The 19,517-nt window shown below is 33.7% G+C and overlaps 1 protein-coding gene across 2 annotated transcripts in view; it reads left to right on the top strand.

Moving 5' to 3' along the window:
- Positions 1 to 19,517, top strand: part of LOC111056781 (integrin-linked protein kinase) — a 138,203-nt gene that overhangs the window by 101,982 nt on the left and 16,704 nt on the right. The gene's annotated exons all lie outside the window — the stretch shown is intronic.

Genomic DNA, 19,517 nt, shown 5'->3' with positions numbered 1-19,517 from the left:
CAATATTTTAAATCTTATAATAGTATCAAAATAATAGAAATACTTTTTGAGAAATTAGGTACTGCTAAGTCAAGTACACAAAGTCAAGCCAAATAACGAGTGGTATGATGACAATCTTAAAAAATTAAAAAGTTAAATGTGATGGGCTGTATCATTCATATAAAACTTACAGAACACCAGCAATTCTCACCACATATAAAGAGGCTAGAAAATCATACAGGATAGAAACTAAAAAGACAAGAATTGAATATCATAATAAAATAATAAGTAGATCCATCAATAAGAATAAAACAGTGTGGAGAATTGTTAATGGTCTCACCGGCAGTGCTAATAATGCGGCCAGATCCCAGACTCCCGTTGATGTCACTTCTGATGAATTCAATGAATTTTTTGTGGATTCTGTTACTCTGATAAGCAGAGATATACCTGTCAGTGTTAATGATTCAACTTTCTATTTTAGCAAATTGCAACAGCCTAGTGTACCTTTTTCATTCAAGCCTTTAACTGTAGAGAAAGTATTTGACACTATTTTAAAATTGAGTAATAGTAAGTGTCTGGATATTTATGGTTTAAATTCTTTAATCTTAAAAATAGCAGCTGTTAATATATGTGAAGTGTTGGCTTACTTGTTCAATGAATGTGTTGTTGCTACTGGCACTTATCCAGAGGAGCTAAAAAATGTTGAAGTTTCACCTCTTCATAAGAAGCGATCAAGGAAAGAGAAAGGTAATTTCAGACCGATTGCTATTGTTCCTGTATTTTCAAAGGTATTTGAGACTAATGTATGAACAAATGTCAATCTATTTTGAGTCCAACAACATTTTCTCTGAAAAACAATTTGGTTTCCGGTCTGGAAGAAGCACTAATGATCCCATACTTAATGTGGTTAGTGGTGTAATTAGCAACTTGGAGAGTGGTGATTCTGTTGGTCTAAGGTCATACGATTTTTCCAAAGCCTTTGATACTGTGCAGCACAAGATTTTAGGTGATAAACTGAATTTTTATGGTTTTACTCGAAGTGCAGTTCAACTTTTATTGATTGTCCTATAATCAATTAAGTAGCAGGAATCAATTTGTTTACAAAGATGGCGTCCTGTCCAATGGTAGACTAGTTGATTACGGCGTGCCTCAAGGCTCTATCTTAGGACCCATTCTATTTAATATTTATATAAATGATTTGCCAATAAATATGGATAGCAATAGTAAAGATGGGTACCTATTTGCAGATGATTTTGGCTTAAAAATAAATTGCCCCTCCAAGCATGATCTTGAAAGTGAGAGGAATCAAAGTTATTTGGTTCTAAAAGATTGGTGTGCTGCAAATAATCTTTCTCTCAATGATAATAAAACCGCTGACATTAACCTTGCATTCAGAAAGGTTAAGGGTGAGACTCCATTGAAGTTTTTAGGTGTTTTTATTGACCCTTGTCTGTCGTGGGATGCACACATTGACTATTTGTCAGGTAGGATGGCGAAAGGATTGTATATGTTACGGAGACTGTGTAACTGTGGATGTGTCTGTACTAGTGAATATTTACTATGCACACATCCAGAGTCTCCTTTCTTACGGAATAATGCTTTGGGCAAACAGTGTAAACGCCAAATCAATTTTTGTTCTTCAAAAGATAGCAATAAGAATAATATGCAAGCTACCATATAATGCACATTGTAGACCTTATTTCATTCACCTAGGTATCCTGACGTTGCCGTCGTTATATGTCTTAAAAATATTATGTTATGTACGAGGCAATTTGAATAAGTATGATTCTAATAGCTTCCATAGTTTAAATACAAGAAATAGACACAAACTTAGAATTCCGTTGTACAGTCACACTAAATCACAAAGAAACTGGCACTTCACATCTATCAAATTATATAACTCCACACCTGACCACTTGAAGGAACTCACATGCACACAATTTTAAAAAGGTATTGAAAGCAGTTGATGAATGTTTGTACACCGAACATGACTATTTTATAGTCCAGGCGCTGGCTTACATTGAGCATACATGAGAAAGGCAGAGAATTTGACTTCGGATTATTGTTAGGGGGTCTTTAGTGTATATGAAACTCGATGTCGTCACGTCCCAGGGTGGTCGACAGCTTGGGGGGGAGGAGGGTAAGTTGTAAAAAACGCGCGTTTATAAAATCGCCTGTCCTGCAGTTACTATTCATAGAACAGCTTTTATTTTTTTCTCAATATTATCTACACATAACTGGCTTTCAATGTGGTCCTATACATTTTTGCGATAAACCGCATAGTTTTTCCGTAAAAAAATAAAATATCTAGAAAAATGTATTTCTTTATTATGGACTTTTTGTTATTTCTCGAATATTCAAGTAATTAGCCGACTTGAAGGAAAAGGCTCCCAATAAACGTTGTAGGCCGTTTCTTGCTGAATCCAATGATATATATAGCCTAGTTTGGGGGTTACGATCATAGTTGCGGCGGTGGGAGGGGGATAAGTAGCACTGTTACGCTGCGGCGCGGTCCTCCCTCATGATTAATGCGCGTAATGGCCTGTCTATCGCATCGCTCCTACTAGTCTATGCATTCAAACTATGTATTTCAGGGACGCTATCTTTTGTATTTTCGGTCGCTGAACACGATTTTTCAACTCTCAAGCCTTAATAATTGATAATTCTCATCATAATAATACTAATTATGGTCAAAATTATAAACTTCATCTCATTCTGCAAGGAAACTAAGAAATGACTGTTTGAAATTAACGAAACTTTGGTTTCAAGAAATATATTAGGATAGAATAAAGATAATATTTATATATGTTTATGTTCTATTGTTTTTATCTCAAATTAATTTATTGTGATGCGCTGCAGGCTAAATTATATTATTAATTGCACACTGGTCACGCTTACTTGATATAGTGGTCAGTTAATTTCCAAGAAATATTTGTGGTATTTCTTAGTTCTTCATGGTGGAAATGGAAATCAACATTCATTCATTATCATAATGATTATGTTTAGTATGAAAATGTTAATCTTTCGTGAATCTTCAGTTTGTCGTGAACTTTTGAAAAATTATACCCAAAATAATAATAGATATGTGTCAAATCAAAATGAAATGAAAATTTAAACATTCATTCATATTATTTCTAACAGTATTATTATAATGATATTTCACTAACTTTTGATTGATTCATCCATTATGGTATTCCCGTTCAGACTGTTTTGAAATGGTAATAAGTTATTCAGTATCAAAATTTGGGATTCGAATAGTTTTGGGCCATGCCTGTTATTCTTTCCCAAACATATTTATATGATTTGTAATTTTATCCACACATGAATGAATGTATGTATTCCTGCACGTAGCTAACGTATGGATTATTCCTTTATAGATTCTTGCATGTCACATTAATAAATCTCTGCCACAGATTTAGAAATCAAGTCTCGATGGTTTAGAGAGCATATTATTGGAGTGATTCTTTTACTCTGCTGCTTCTAATATGTTCACTACCTTTGTTTGATTTTAGACCATAGACATGAAAAGCTATGTCCACCTGTATCACTCCATCTTTATTGAGAATTTTCATAACTCTTCTCATCACAAAGTTTCCATAATCTTGCAGCGTTTTGAAGTTTTGAAAAGTGAAGTAGGAGTGAATTCAGGAGAGCCATGTCATCATTATGCGAATTTGTCAACGATATTTAGGGATTTAGTCAAATCCACAACTAGTTTCACTTACAATTTCATGGGCCAAGTGAGATTAAGAGTTTTTTTTTCAAATATCCATCAGATGTTGACAGAGATTTAAAGAAATAAAAAGTCCGTGATAAAGAAATACATTTTTCTAGATATTTTATTTTTTTACGGAAAAACTATGCGGTTTATCGCAAAAATGTATAGGACCACATTGAAAGCCAGTTATGTGTACATAATATTGAGAAAAAATAAAAGCTGTACTATGAATAGTAACTGCAGGACAGGCGATTTTATAAACGCGCGTTTTTTACAACTTACCCCCCTCTCCCCCAAGCTGTCGACCACCCTGGGACGTGACGACATGGAGTTTCATATACACTAAAGACTCCCTAACAATAATCCGAAGTCAAATTCTCTGCCTCTCTCATGTATGCTCAATGTAAGCCAGCGCCTGGACTATTAGAATAGATTGGAATCGTTTTATGTGATTCATGTGTTATTTTATTGTTCTGATACTGACTGATCTTAGTGTTTTTGTGTTTGTTTTGACTCACTTTAGTGTTAAAAAATTGACGAAGTCCATGTATTCATGTGAATATTTTATGACCAATAAAATTCTATTCTATTCTATTCTATTCTAACTAATACACTCAATTCATGGCAATATTTTAAATCGTATAATAGTATCAAAATAATAGAAATACTTTTTGAGAAATTAGGTACTGCTGAGGATTCATTCATGGGAGTTTCCACCTAATACCAATATAATCTCCCATGCATATTATAAAATTAAAATAATATATACTTGTATCGAGAAATTAATTAGCCTACGGTAAAACTATTTTTACACAACTCACTTATTCTAGTTAAAAGTAAATAATCAAATTGTGGTGAATATCAAACGCAAAATGCTCTATGCCAAGGTATTAATAATAAACAGTAGTCATAAACTATACACAAACGTTTTTCAACTCTCTATTAAAAAACTCTCAAACCTGAATCGCCAAGTTTTACACAGAATACAATCAAAATGTACAACAACAAGGAAAAGAACAATGCACTTTCAAGTAAGGCCATAATTTATATTTTCTTTATTATTGACGCCTTTCATCTCAAATCAGCAAACCATATTTTTCCACATCAAGTTTTCCAATAGCCACTCCTTCAACAGAAACTCAAACCTTATGGGAAGTTTCTCTTCCTCAACTGAATGTGTAATAAATTATGTTGAATAATATTATGGGGCTATGAACAGGCAGAATCGCTTACAAATCTCCTTCTGTGGTCTAGGTCTAAATGATCTAAATTCACTGTCTGCTGTCTTCATTTGCCCACTTATAAAAAATAAAATTATTAGAATTTAAAAAAGTACAAATATTTAAGAGCTTGTTTACATGACAGCGATTTACGCTCGTTTGTCGCGCGGTTGACCAACCGAGCGGTTCCCAGGTATAGGGAAAGACATGGTGCCGTACACATGCAGCGCTCGGCTTGAGCAGTCGCCAGCGAATCGCGGCGGTTGAAGTTTCCAGTCCAACCGCTCGGTTGTCGCTCGTTTGCCGGGCGGTTCGATATACTAGAGCAGGCATGAGAGCGTACACATGTCTTCTGTTAACCAAGTGGTTTCGAGCAGAGCAGTTCACATAGTACACATTCTATTACTATTTCAGTTCAATTAAAATTTCATTCTATTTCAATTTTTATTCCAGTTAGTTCAGTTTGAGTTAGTTTGTAGAGGATCATAGTTCATATTAGTATCTAGTTCAGTTTAAGTTAGCTCGTAGATTATCATAGTTCATAGTAGTATCTAGTTCAGTTTAGTTTCAAATAGTTCATAGTAGAAATATGGAAGTAGGTCTAGAATCCTTTGACACTGAATTGTTTATCGATGAAGTGGCGAAAATAAAGTGCATTTGGGACATGGAGTGCTCGGATTACAGGAATAGAGTTCTGAAAAGGTCTGCTTGGCAGGAGATAACAGACATTTTTTCAGAGAGCAGAAGTTCATAGGAGCAAGAAACAGCCTTAGGTAAATATACTCATAATGAATTTGATTTTTTTAAAAATAAAACCAGCATGATAACATTCAACACACAGTAATATGAATAATGTAAGAAGCAGTAATATTAGAGTAATTTAGTGATAAAGATTGAGTACATAGATGTTGTAGTAATTATTTATCATAAGCAATACCCTTAACCAAGCGCAAACCGCTCATGAATCGCTGTCATGTATACGAGGCTGGCAAACTGAGCAATTTGCCAATCGAGCGACAACCGAACGTAAATCGTTGTCATGTGAACAAGCTCTAAGGGGCAGAAGTTTCCATTCTATGAATAGAATTGCAAGGGGCTGAATAGTCTTGGTTTTCTATCCATGGTCCTCAAGATATATTTTTGTCCAATAGATCATATTAAAAACAATACGATTGGAAATTCATATCCTTGTATTTTTACTGGGCTACTCAATAGTTGCTAGTAATTGAAATAGTGAGATTCACATTATAAAGTCAATGGAGTTGATAGGGGACCGCATTGTTGCATGTCATGTTCATTATTCTATCGCCTTCCATCAATAGTAGATAGCTGTGATTCAAGTTATCCCAGTCTGATATTAATTGTTATTCCTTGTTAATAATGATCAATTCTATCTCAAATATATTAAATTCACCAACAAAATAGTTATCTATATGTTTTCATGATCCAATAATACATTTTCATTAGAAAAACCTTTTGGTTACTGACTTTGGAATTCTTAATAATGACACAATACACATAACATTTGAAGAGAACAATATTATAAATAAATAACCCTTTTATTGCAAAAATTTACAAATTATTTACATTCTGCATACATATTTTATTGTTTTCATTCTTGGCAATTCAGCAGCTGCTGGGGTATTCTATTTTTAGGATTAATTGATTGTCCTTCGTTCATTGCCTGTAGAGCCAGACCTCCTTGAAGACGTTTTTCATCCTCTCCCACTCCTGTCTTTCTTGTGCGACTCTTTTCCAGGTTGCTCCGCCGCATACTCGTCGGAACTCCTCGTCGCATCGGTAATTTGGTCTTCCTCTGCTCCGTTTCCTTGTTCGTGGGTACCAGTCCAATATTCCTCTCGTCCATCTTTCGTCTCTTGTTCGAGCTATATGGCCAGCCCAATTCCATTTTCTTTCTACAATTGTTCCGCCAATATCGTCAATTTTCGTCTCATTCCTGACCCATGTATTTCTTTTCCTGTTCTTCCTTGTCACCCCAATCATTATCCTTTCCATCGCTCTCACAGTAGTTCTAAGCTTCTTTATCAATTTCTCATTCAGTGTCCAAGTTTCACAACCGTACAATATTACCGGAATGACGCACATTTGGAATAATTTTATTTTCCAATTCATGTCGATTTTTGATCGAAACAGGTACTTGAATCGATTGAACATTGACCAGCCCAACGCAACTCTCCGGGTGATATCTCCCCATTGACTGTCTCTTCCAATCTTCTGCCCCAACTAGATAACATTTTCAACATTTTCTATTATTTCTTCCTCCAGTGTTATATCCTCTTCTTCGCAGTTGAATGTCATGACTTTCGACTTGTTAAAATTCACCTTCAGTCCAATTTTCTTTGTCTCTGCGATTAGGTCCATCAGCATGTAGCGAACTTCTTCTGTGCTACTTCCAATTAGCACAACATCATCTGCAAATTTCAAGGTGTTCAATTTTCTACCATTGACATTTATTCCACTCTCATTCCAATTCAGATTTCTGAAGCATGTTTCAAGGACTGCGTTGAATATTTTGGCTGATGGAATGTCGCCTTGCCTAAATCCTCTTCTCACTTCCACGACTTTTCCTTTTCCTCTCAATTTAAACTCGATTTTCATTCTGTCATAGATGAACTTGAATAAATCTAGATATTTCCCACTTACACCAAGTCCAGAGAGTGTTTCTAATACGGATTTTGTTGTGACACTGTCGAACGCTTTCTCAAAATCTATAAATAGCAGAACCAGAGGGAATTTATAGTCTTTCGAGTTCCTTATCAGCTCCAGCAATACAAGTATGTTGTCCAGGGTTGAGAAGTTCTTCTTGAAGCCAGTTTGATCGACAGAAGTTGATTCAGTGAGGTAATTGTCTATCCGATGCGTTATAACCGATATAAATACTTTATATATATACTGGATAGAAGACTTATCGGCCGATAGTTCTCAATTTCCTTCCTATCACCTTTCTTCAAAAGCAGTATCAGGCTGGCTTTTAACCATATTTCTGGAACTCTGGCGCACCTGAGACATGTATTGTATAGCTTTGTCAATATTTCGATGACAGCATTTCCGCCTGCTTTCAGTTGTTCGTTGGTGATTCCATCCGGGCCGCCTGCTTTCCCTTCCTTTAGGCGATCAACTGCTCGCTTCACCTCGGTTTCCATAATAGGCGGGTATTCTTCATATTCACCTTCGTTCCTCTGCTGTTTTTCACTTCCTGAACCAAAAACGTCCTCTTCACATCCATCGGCATGGTAGAGCTTCTGATAAAAATCACAGATGATTCCTAATATTCCTTCTATTTCTCTCACTTCGATTCCACCTTCATTCTTCATAGCAATCATCGTGTTTCTACCAAGTTGCTGTAGCCTATTGAATTGCTTGATGCTATTGCCGAGCTTGATAGTCTCTTCCAAATCAGATATTTTCCTCCTGTTTGTCCATTCGTTCCATTTTCTCCTTATAAGCTTTGAGGTTTCGCTGAATTCAATCTTTTCTCTTCCAAATCGTTTCAGTTTCCTTCTTTTCTCCAGTAATTTACTTATTTCCCTTGGTAATTTCCTTTTCTTGTTCTCTTTTTCTTTGCCTAGCATTTGTCTTGTTTTTCTAAGAGCGTTTGTCAATTTGTTTGTAAGAATAAGAATAAGAATAATAATGTTTATTCCGCCAAAATTACATAGTTACAAAACATGAATGATACATACAAAATGCATAATAAAAATATAAATTATAATAGATCTAAATGATTTGGCACAGCCAGCAAAGTTAAACTTGGGCGCTAGCTGTGAGTTCATAAAGCAAACAGTACGAAGTAGCCTATAGCAATATTGAAAAATGGAAAAAATATATACCTATATAATAAATATAGTAATGCTTCTTATAAATAATACAATGATAAGAATTGAATAATTTCGTGTTGAAACCAATTATACAGGTGATAACCAAAAACAAGTCATACAGCCTACATTTAAATCTTCTAAATGCAAACTAATGAAGAATACAATAAAAAATGAAATTTTCAGTTGTGAGCACATCCCAGTGCTTAATCAATTTTCATAAATAATACAAAAGATAGAAAGACATTCAAAACTCAAAAGAATCATGAATAGATTTATTAACATTTAGGCATTTTAAAATATATATTCTGCTCAACCCATACATTTATTTCCTTGATAAGTGCTTTAGTAATTTTTGAATTAATTAGTTTTATCGGAATTTTGTTTGAAAATATATTGCAAAGATAGGTGAATTGGTGTCGACAAACTACTAGTTTTATTAAGTTGATATTGAAATTATTTAATGCTAATGAACGAGTTTGGTACGGTATATTTCTAATTTCTAGATTACTTCTATTCTTATTTAAGTGCAAAACAACCTAGTTACATACATCTGTCTTAGTGTGGGAACGCTTAATTCTTCAAAAAGTTTCTTGCTTGGGTATCGTCTTGGTTTACCCGGTGCTGCCCTTATAAGATGCTTTTGTAGTGTGAAGACTTTATTAAAGTGACAATCATATGCACCAACCCAAGCTTCAATCGCATATTGAAACAGCGAGTGGGCATACGCAAAATAAATTGATCTTTTTACATCCAGGTCTTTCAATTGATTTACTTTGTAGAAACTATAAATAAGAAATTTGAGTTTAGAAGATAGGTAATTCATATGAGTATCCCATTTCAAATATCTATCCACCATCACTCCTAAATATTTTATAGAATTAACTTTTTCAATTTGTTAGCACAAACAGTTCTACCCATCATTCAAGCAGTGAGGATCAGAGTGCATTTTCAAATGCAATGAGTCCTCAGGTTGACCTGCTAGTGTCGGAGAAAAGGTGATATACTTTGTTTTTTTCAAGTTAACAGTAAGCATCTCTAAATCATCGAATTCATCAATCGTTTCTTCAATCAAGTTCATTTGTAGCTTCTCCTCAAACGCTAAACCTTTCAAAACGTCTGTACTTAGTCTTGTGAATCTTTTTTCCTGATATCTTCTTCGGTTTTCTTTTACTTTTAACTCAATTCTTACAGGTCGATGATCACTTCCGGTATTTATTTTGTCTTCTGTATCCACATTAAATCCACCTGGACCAAATCCACCTGAACACACTTCTTATCCACGATAAAAAAATCTATTTCATTCCTTGTTGCACCGTCTGGGCTCACCCAAGTCCATTTTCTTTCTTCATTTTTCTGGAAAAATGAGTTCATTATAAACATGTTTTTGCCTTCAACATATTCAACCAGTCGCTCTCCTCGTTTGTTCCTGTCGCCGTATCCATATTTTCCACATCTCTCTCCATCGTTCTTCCCTATTTTTGCGTTTAGATCACCCATAATTATGTTGTACCTGCATAAGTCATTTTCCATAGCCTCTTCCAGATCTCCGTATAACTCTTCAATTTCTTCTTCGGTTGATGCTGATGTTGGCGCGTACACTTGTATTATTTTCATTCTCCCCTTTAAGTGATTTTTAAGTTTCCAAATAATAACAGAGATTCTGTGAGTGTATTGCTTGAAGCTTATGATTTTCTTCTTTGATATATTATTAATCAAAAATCCTGTTCCAGCTGATGGTCCATTTCCATTTGAATACAGCATCACATCATTTTCCATCATTAAACACATTTCGCCATCTCTTCTTACTTCTGCGAGTCCCATGATGTCCCATTCCACGTTCTCTAATTCTTCTAATAGTTGTTCAACTCTCCAATTCTCCCTGAGAGATCTACAATTGTATGTCTATAATTTAATATCTATCTGTTCGTTTTTTCCAATAGTTATCATGTCCTTCCCAAGATCCTTAAATACGTGTTTCGTTTTGTTATCCATATTCCTTACTGTAGCTCCAACTCGTGATTGCTATTGTGATCGAGATGGCTCCTGTGTGCTCGCCTCATTTCTTCTGTCTCTTCCTTTAGATGTGATATAAGCTTCCATGGTGTTCTTTTTCTTCACTAGTCTTGCGTTGTCGTGTTTCAAGCTGTTAGGATTGTAGTTATCTTTCGCAATGGGAGAATTTTCCTCACTTCTCATTCTCTTCTTATCATTGATATTCAATTCTTTCAATTTCTCGAGGCTGAAGATTTCTCCCTCTATTATTAGTTTATCCTTTTTCATAGAAACCCTCTTCCCTTGATTTTTGCAGTCAATCATAAACGGATAGAGCTCCTTCCTGATGTCGCGAATGTTGATGTCCAGATCCTCCTTTATTCTTACATGTTCGAAGTCTTTCTCTTTCGATAACTTGAATTTTTTCTTCAGTACTTCATTCCTAGTATAAGTCGACGTGAATGTCACTCTAATTGGTCCGTCATCTTTGGTAGGGTTCAGTCGTTTCAATTTATCTTTATCATGATTTCTGATGTCGACACCTACATAAGTTAACATTCTAATTATCTCTTCTCTCAGAATCCAATAATTAGTAACACCTCTTACACCGAAAATTATTACATTCCTACTTCTATAGTAGTTTTCTTTTTGTTCTCGCTCCATTTTCATTTGAGATTTCATCTCTTCTACTTCTTTCTTGAGATTTTCCAAATCCTCATTGAATTTGCTTGAGATATTATCAATTTTCTCTTCTAAGCTGTCTAATTTATTTAATGTATTAAGAATCTCATCCACTTTTGCTTCCATATTAAGTAATTATTTCGTAGATGAATGAATGACCAATTTGGCTTGGAAAATGATTAAATAGTTTCCTATAGCAATGAACTAATCTCGTCAGATGGATGACCAGTATGATGACTTATATGATAAGAGATTCTATACTTTCAAACGTAAACAACGACGGAGAAACATTTCACGAGATAACACCTCTCTCACCTTGCTGTAAGCGACGGCTGCATTGTACGGTACAGAGTCCAATTCTCTTTCTTCAGTTCATAGCTTCTTCGGAATAATGCTATTAAAACCTAACCTCAACTATGAATATTATAGATTGAAATGACTTATTACTTGTTCAATAACCAAAACTGATACTTATGCAAAAACTTTGTACCTTGACATTGACTTAACAAATTTCGCACAATTTTTGTGATTCACTTCTTCTTATTAATTGAAATCAAACACTAAACACGGAGCTAAATAGAACACAACTCTCCACTACAAGCGCTTATCTGACAACTATTATACTGTTGAAAAATTGAATAACTTTTCACAGTTGAAAAGAAGTTTTCTTTATGTCGATTGTCATCAATACAGTATTTTTCAGTGAAGTATTCTTATTTAATTTGGTTTTCAACTTTTCTAAATTCCCAGTTTATATATATTTTGAACTTAGAATTGGACAAAAATCATGAAGTGTAAACATAACCTATTTCCGGACAATTTCTATCTAAATTTGGGAAAGGAACAGTTTTGGGCTTTAAGCCTGTTGTTCCTTTCCCAATCATTTATAATTGAGAATGATATTGTATGTATCAATGTATAAATAAATAAATAAAACTAGTCTCAGAGACTTACCATTAATTTTCATTTCATTATAAATTTTACACTATGAAAAACTATAAAACTTCAGTTCATCCATTGATGGCCCAAGTAGTTCTGAGATTATGAGAGCAGTAAAAATGATATAGTCTGCGAACACTATCACAAATTGATTTTAAACTAGTTCAAAAGGCGTCCTTCTCTTCAGCCTTCTGGTAAGATCTTCATTCTGTAGTGGTTGGCTTGCCTCAGGGTTGACATGATGATGGAGTCTCGACTCGAGCCGCATGGCAAATCGACTTATCTCACTGGACACTAATAGAATTCGTAGATCTCTATGCAAGTCATTGTTTCTGATGTACCAAGAAGCGTTGACCATATTCCTTAATACTTTATATTGAAATTTCTGTATCATATTATTTATGCTACTTTTACAGGAACATCCCCATAGTTGGATCCCATACACCTTAACTATAAACCATACAAATTGGTTTTAAGATTTAGTTGTAGAGAATGATCTTGTTTTCCAAAGATAGGATGGATTGGCGACCAAGCAACCAATACATATTTTATATCAAGCTGTTTTCTTTTGATTTTGATGTGCTCCTTCCACTTCAGTTTTACATCTAATTTCATTTTCATTTCATTCCATTTTTCATCCCACTGACCACCTATGAAAGGGGTATAAGGATTTTTCAATTATAATCTAAGTCGTGAATCTTTGCATTCCATAATGCAAAAAGAATTCCTCACTGGAATAAGGACAAACCTGCAACAACTCCTCCCTCACCTTAATTCTGAACTTTTCACCTGTAAGAGCCTTTACGCGTGTTGGCAATGAATTATAAAGCCGAATTCCTGCACTCTTTACCCCCCTCTCATACATACCAGTTCGATGAATGTCGTCTCTGAGGTTTTGTCTATTTCTGGTATTGTATGAGTGGAACAACTCTCCTGTATTGATATTGAACCTATCTTTATTCTTATCAATAAAACAAAGAGCCTCCAAAATATATACTATATAATATATAAAACACGTTCACGTTCATTAAAACTCAGTTTTTAAAAATAAATTTTATTTGCAAAAATACATGTTAACACATCAAGTGGCTGGAGTAGACTACCTAAAATGAGCGCGCTGAGAGCGACACTAAGCGGTATTGACAAAAATAGTAGTCAGCACATCAATTGTTTAAGTTTACATAATTCCTCCCTCCTTAAGTTTTTTTCGTCCCGAAAAATAAATTTGGGACACTCAAAAATTAAAATGAAGTTACAAATTAAAGTTTACTAACTTAGATCTAATTTCTAGGTGGTACAATATAGCTTATGGTAGGGGTTGATGATATTGGTACTTGTGTATCAATTCGGTAATTTAGTACACTGGTTGGCTTCTTAAATTTGTAATAAACGATTATCAAAATTACAAGAAGTATAAATGTACTTAAAACAAAAATTACAATGTGGCGTGTCTTAAGGACGAAAGAATCTTCAAAATTTATAAAATCAAAAACTCTTGGTTCAATATCATCAAGTTCACTAACATCTTTCAAATCGATAAGTTTAGTATGAATTTTATTTGGTACATGACTTAATTTTTGTGCGTATGTGGTAACTGAAGTAAACGGTAATTTTACATCTGTCATTTTATCATTGATATCCAGATTGATAAGGAAAGATGAAGGAGTATTTATAGTGCCATTATTGATATTAATTTGATCAAACTTATATCCTAAAATACAATTACAATTTTCGAAATAATTCATAAATGGTCTATCATTAATTATTTCTATTCTTACACAACTATCCAAATCCTTATTATTTACTACAGACAAAATACAGTTATCATGTATAATTTCTCCTGAAGTACAGAAAGAAATAGAAGAGAATTTTAGACAATTGGTCAGTTTCCAAAGCTTTTTGTTTTGAGACACAGATATCGATTTTTCTTTTAATTTTATGGTGTGAACATTTGATTCCATTTCAACAGGATAAGACAGAAGGTCATATTTTTCAAATAAATCGTTTAATTTCGGTAAATGGATAATGTAAGTTATAACAGATTTCGATAAAATACAAGTGCTATTACTAATTTCCCATAAAATACTGGAATCTCTACTAGCTAATGAATAATTCTTATAATTAATTAACCTACGAAAATCATCAAAGCTCAAAATTGATGGATGAAGTTTCCCTTCTTTGCAATACATCAACGAGTTAACAACATCATTTATTTCATCATCCAACAATTGTATAGTCAAAGTAATTAAGTCAACAGCTTGCATATTTTCGACAATATTGGCAGTTTCGTTAGTAATATTTTCTAATGCTTTATTATTTGAATTAATATGCTCAACATCGAAATTAAATTTCTTAATTAACTCATGGTTCATTTCAAAATTATGTTCTTCATTTTTAACAAGATGTAATTCATTATTTTCTATTTTATCAATAACTTTGTCGAGGTGTTCTTTGTCGTCAGCAGTCATAAGTCCTGTCAACCATGATATGGCGTTTCCTAATCCGTTCATTAGTCCACGTTTTACCTTTTTATTTTTATTTTCAGAAATCATTTCTAATTTAAAATATTGGTTGAGTGAAATTTTCTTCAAAGATTCAATAATGTCAGAGGATATGTAAGCGACTTGCAGATTATTAATATGAGTCTGTAATTTCAAAGATTGTATTTTAAGGTCAGTCACGTTAGTAAAATGGATAACTTTGTATGTGTAGTTAATGAGCATAGATTGTCCTATTTTAATCGGAATTATTCCTGCTGTCTTTGTCAAGTCTGTCAGTCTGTACGTCAACGTTGCTGGGATCAGGAACAACAGAAGGATGGTCATTGCCTTCATCTGCAACAATTAGATTATCTTTTACTTTTTTACGAGGCCTTTTCATTCTGTTAGGGTGGATTTTGATTAAATTTCTTTCCAGTTTAAACCTATCTCCTTCCTTAGTATCTGTGCTATACCTTGGAACATTTTTGTGAAATTTCGGGTTTTTGATGAATATCCTATCTGGTATTTCAGGTGGTTCCTCTCTATTTTTGTTACATTTTTCTGTTCGTTTTTCTTTTTCCTCGATTATTTTCTTGTAAACGGCATCATTCAACGCTTGTATTTCTTTGAAGTATTGATTAGCAAGTTCTTCAGTGATTACTGCGGGATTATCCTGATCTTGATTATTTGGTAAATAATTCTGAATTCCGAAAGTTAGTTCATTTGGGCTTAGGTTGAATTGATCTTTTATCGAATTGTTATAGGTTCGCAAAGCTAATCGAAGTTTTTGTTCAACACTGTATTTTGGGAATTTAATTTCGAGTCCTTGTAGAATTTCAATAATTGTGGAGTGTGTTCTTTCTATTAGTCCTTGAGATTGGGGATGATAAGGTGTGGTGAAGTAAGTTTCAATACCATTTATTTCAGGGAATTGTTTGTATAGTGCATTGTTGAATTCTAATCCGTTATCGGTTTGAATGCATTTTGGAATTGGGAAAACTGAAAGATAGTTGTTTAGATTTTTTATTATTTCGATACTGTTAACTGATTTCAAAGTGTTGGCGGAAAGTCTTTTAGAAAACGAATCGACAATTGTGAGGATTTTAATATTATTATACGTGAAAGTGTCAATCTGAAGTTTTTCGAAAGGTTTAGTAGGTGTGGGAGTTACTTTGAATTTAGTTTTAATTGGGTTTCTTTCATACTTGGTTTTCAAACAGATTTCACATTTATTTACAAATTCTGTTACGTCTTTGTGCATTGCGGGCCAATAGTAGTTTTTACGTATTTGTTTATAATTCTCGTTAATTCCTCTGTGGAAGTTTTTGTCTTCATGACATCGAGCTATTATCATTGTTTGTTCATCTACATCAGTTATGTCGGCGTTTATTCTTTTGTAGATTCGGAATTTTATGTTGGGAACTATTTTGACAATTTCATTAGTCATTGAACTTAGAATTTCTGTTTTTAGAGCTTCAAACAATGGACTTTTATTTGAAAATACTATACCGTAAACAGTATCAGGTTTCAAATACTCTCGTATTTCTTCTACGTTGTTTCCAATGTCACGTGCGTCTCTGTATTTGAAAATTATTCTGTTTTTATTAAAGATCTTTTTGAATTGGGGTTTTCCTTTACCTCGTGAAATAACTATTTGGTTTGCATCAGTGTTTATGATACTATTTTCGTCCATTATACCTATTCTATCATCTGAACTTTCTTGAGAATGTTGTGTCATTAGTGAGTCATTGTCATTATCATTATTAGTATTATTTACAAGGTTTTCGTTGCCAGTTTCTACATCATTTCCATTAATATTATCAATATTTGCATTAACTATCGAATTTTTACCTGATTGTTCATCAAGATCATTCAATATACTTTCATTTACCGACGGAGGAGCTTCATTGTTATGGAATCTTAGCAGATCATTGATATCAATGTCATCGTACTCATCATTGTTATTGGCATTGTTCGCATTATTTTCCGCGGGAAAGCCTGGGAACAATTCTGAATCGTCAAAACCTGTAAATTCATCACTACTTTCCATCATATTTACATTGAAAGGCCGTGAGAGACAATCAGCAACACAATTTGAGCGACCTTTTATGAATTCTACGGTGTAATCATACTCTTCCATTAACAATTTCCATCTCATTAATTTAGCATTTGGTTCTTTTAGAGAATGAAGCCATTGGAGTGGCTTGTGATCTGTTCTTAGGGTGAATTTTCTTCCATACAAATATGGCCTGAAATGTTTCACTGCCCAAGCTATTGCCAACATTTCTTTTTCAATAGTAGAAAGATTTTGTTCAGCGGGATTGAGTGTTCTAGAAGCGAATGAAATTGGGAGATCTTTATTGTCAGTCATTTGACTAAGGACCGCCCCTAAGCTTACATTGGATGCGTCTGTTGTCAAAATATATGGATCATTCAATTTAGGTAACTGCAATATTGGTGCGTTAGTAATTGCTTCTTTCAGAAAATTGACAGCTTCAATGAATTTAGGATCTTTTGGGTTTATAGTGGATGTTTTTCTCAATGTGTTAGTTAAAGGTTGAGCTATTTTAGCGAATCCTTTTATCATTTTTCTGTAGTATCCTGCCAAACCTAAAATTGTTTTATTTGTTTAGTAGTTTGTGGAACGGGAAAATCTTTTATTGCTTTTACTTTTTCAGGATTAGGTTGAATGCCTTTTTCCGAAACTATGTGACCTAGAAATAGAAGTTCTTTCTTAAAGAATTCGGTCTTGTCCAATTGTATTTTTAGTTGATGAGTTTTCAATCGTTTGAATACAACGTTCAGGTGTTTCATGTGCTCTTGTAAGCTATCACTAAATATAATAATATCATCAAGATATACAAGAACATTTGGTAAATCACAAAATATCAAGTTCATTGTCCTTTGAAATTGAGGTGGACCATTTTTCAACCAAAATGGCATTCTGAGAAACTCATAATGACCATTTTCATTACTAAAAGCTGTTTTTGGTATTGATTCGGGTTCCATTTCAATTTGATGGAATCCTGAAACAAGGTCAATAGCTGAAAAGTACGTTGCTCGACCGATTTTTGAGAACAAGTCTTCAATATTCGGGAGAGGAAATCTATCATCTTTAGTTTTGTTGTTCAATTTCCGATAATCTACTACAAGACGAACTTTGCGTTTTCCTGAAGCATCAGGTTTCTTCGGCACAACCCATAAGGGAGAGTTGTACGGAGAATTAGACGGTCTTATTATCTTTTGTTCGAGTAACTTGTTTATTTCATTACTAATATCCTGCCTAAATGAGATAGGATAGCGGTAGTTTTTTGAATAAACAGGTTCTTCGTCTGTAGTCACTATTTTATGCTTGAGCAAGTTAGTAGCAGTTAATATATCACCTTCGAATTTTATTATTTCGGGATATTTCATAAGAGTACTAATAATGCATTCTTTCTCTTCTGAGTTCATATGCTCAGTTCTCAATAAAGAAGTGATTTCGTCAATGGAGAGGGGATTATCGATCATCTCACCCATGTACAATTCACATTCTTCTACAGAAACTGTTTCGATACTCAACGTTTTGTCACAATCAGAAAAATATTCAATCTCAATAAAACCATTCCTATCAATATCAGTTACAATATTATACAACTGCAATTCCTTAATACTAACAACACATAGCTTATCTGATGGAGTGCAAACATTAGTTTTAATTTTCAATTCATTCCAACCTTTGTTGATTTCAATATGACTCATTCCTAACAGTGGTATCGTGCAATCTTTCGTTATGAGACAATTGGTCTCCAAATCAATTTCTGCTTTCAACCCTTGCAATGTTTGCTTTCCAAGAAGAACATCATAATTATCGCTAAAATCATACACATAAAATTTTTCATCTTTTTCAACACAAAGCATATTCTTAACATTAATATTCACACAACCTTTTCCATTAGATTCACCAGCGGGTGTACGAATTTTATAATCACAATCGATTATTTTTGTCTGAGGAGAAACCATTTGAGGTTTAATGAAATTATATTTACTACCGGTATCGATCAAAATTCGTGAATCATTGTAATGAATATGAGGCAAATCAAGAGAGATCGTATTCAAATCTAATACTACGTTTTTGGATTGTTGTTCGAGCCTACTTCTAAAAAATGATTCATTTTCTCGCAAAGGTCACTTACAGCATTTTCCATAGAACTCATTCTAGCATCCATGCTTTCAAATTCGGAAAACTCATTTTCAGAAGATTCAATATTGTGAACTGGAAACTTTTGAAATTTGGAAACTGTTCTCATGCTCACATCGTTTGATTTTTGATTCAAATTTTGGTTGTTATTATTGAAGTTTGCATTTGGATTACGATTGAAGTTGTGATTTTGGAAACTTTGTCCATTACGAAATCTACTTTGAAAGGATTGTCCTCTGTTGAAATTATTTTGAAGCTGAGAGAAATTTCTCTGATTGAAATGATTTTGAGGTTGAGAAAAATTTCTCTGATTGAAATTGAAATTACGATTTTGAGATTGAGAAAAGTTTCTTTGATTTGAATTGTTTTGGTTTTGAAACTGATGGAAATTTTTCGGATGCGAATTTTGATTGGAATTTGACGAGTTTTGTTTTCCTTCAGATTTACTGAAAGTTTGATTCATTTGTGTTACATCAGTAGTAAATCCTA

Source organism: Nilaparvata lugens, chromosome 6 (assembly GCF_014356525.2).
Source record: "Nilaparvata lugens isolate BPH chromosome 6, ASM1435652v1, whole genome shotgun sequence".
NCBI lineage: Eukaryota > Metazoa > Arthropoda > Insecta > Hemiptera > Delphacidae > Nilaparvata > Nilaparvata lugens.
This window is presented reverse-complemented; position numbering and strand designations above follow the sequence as displayed.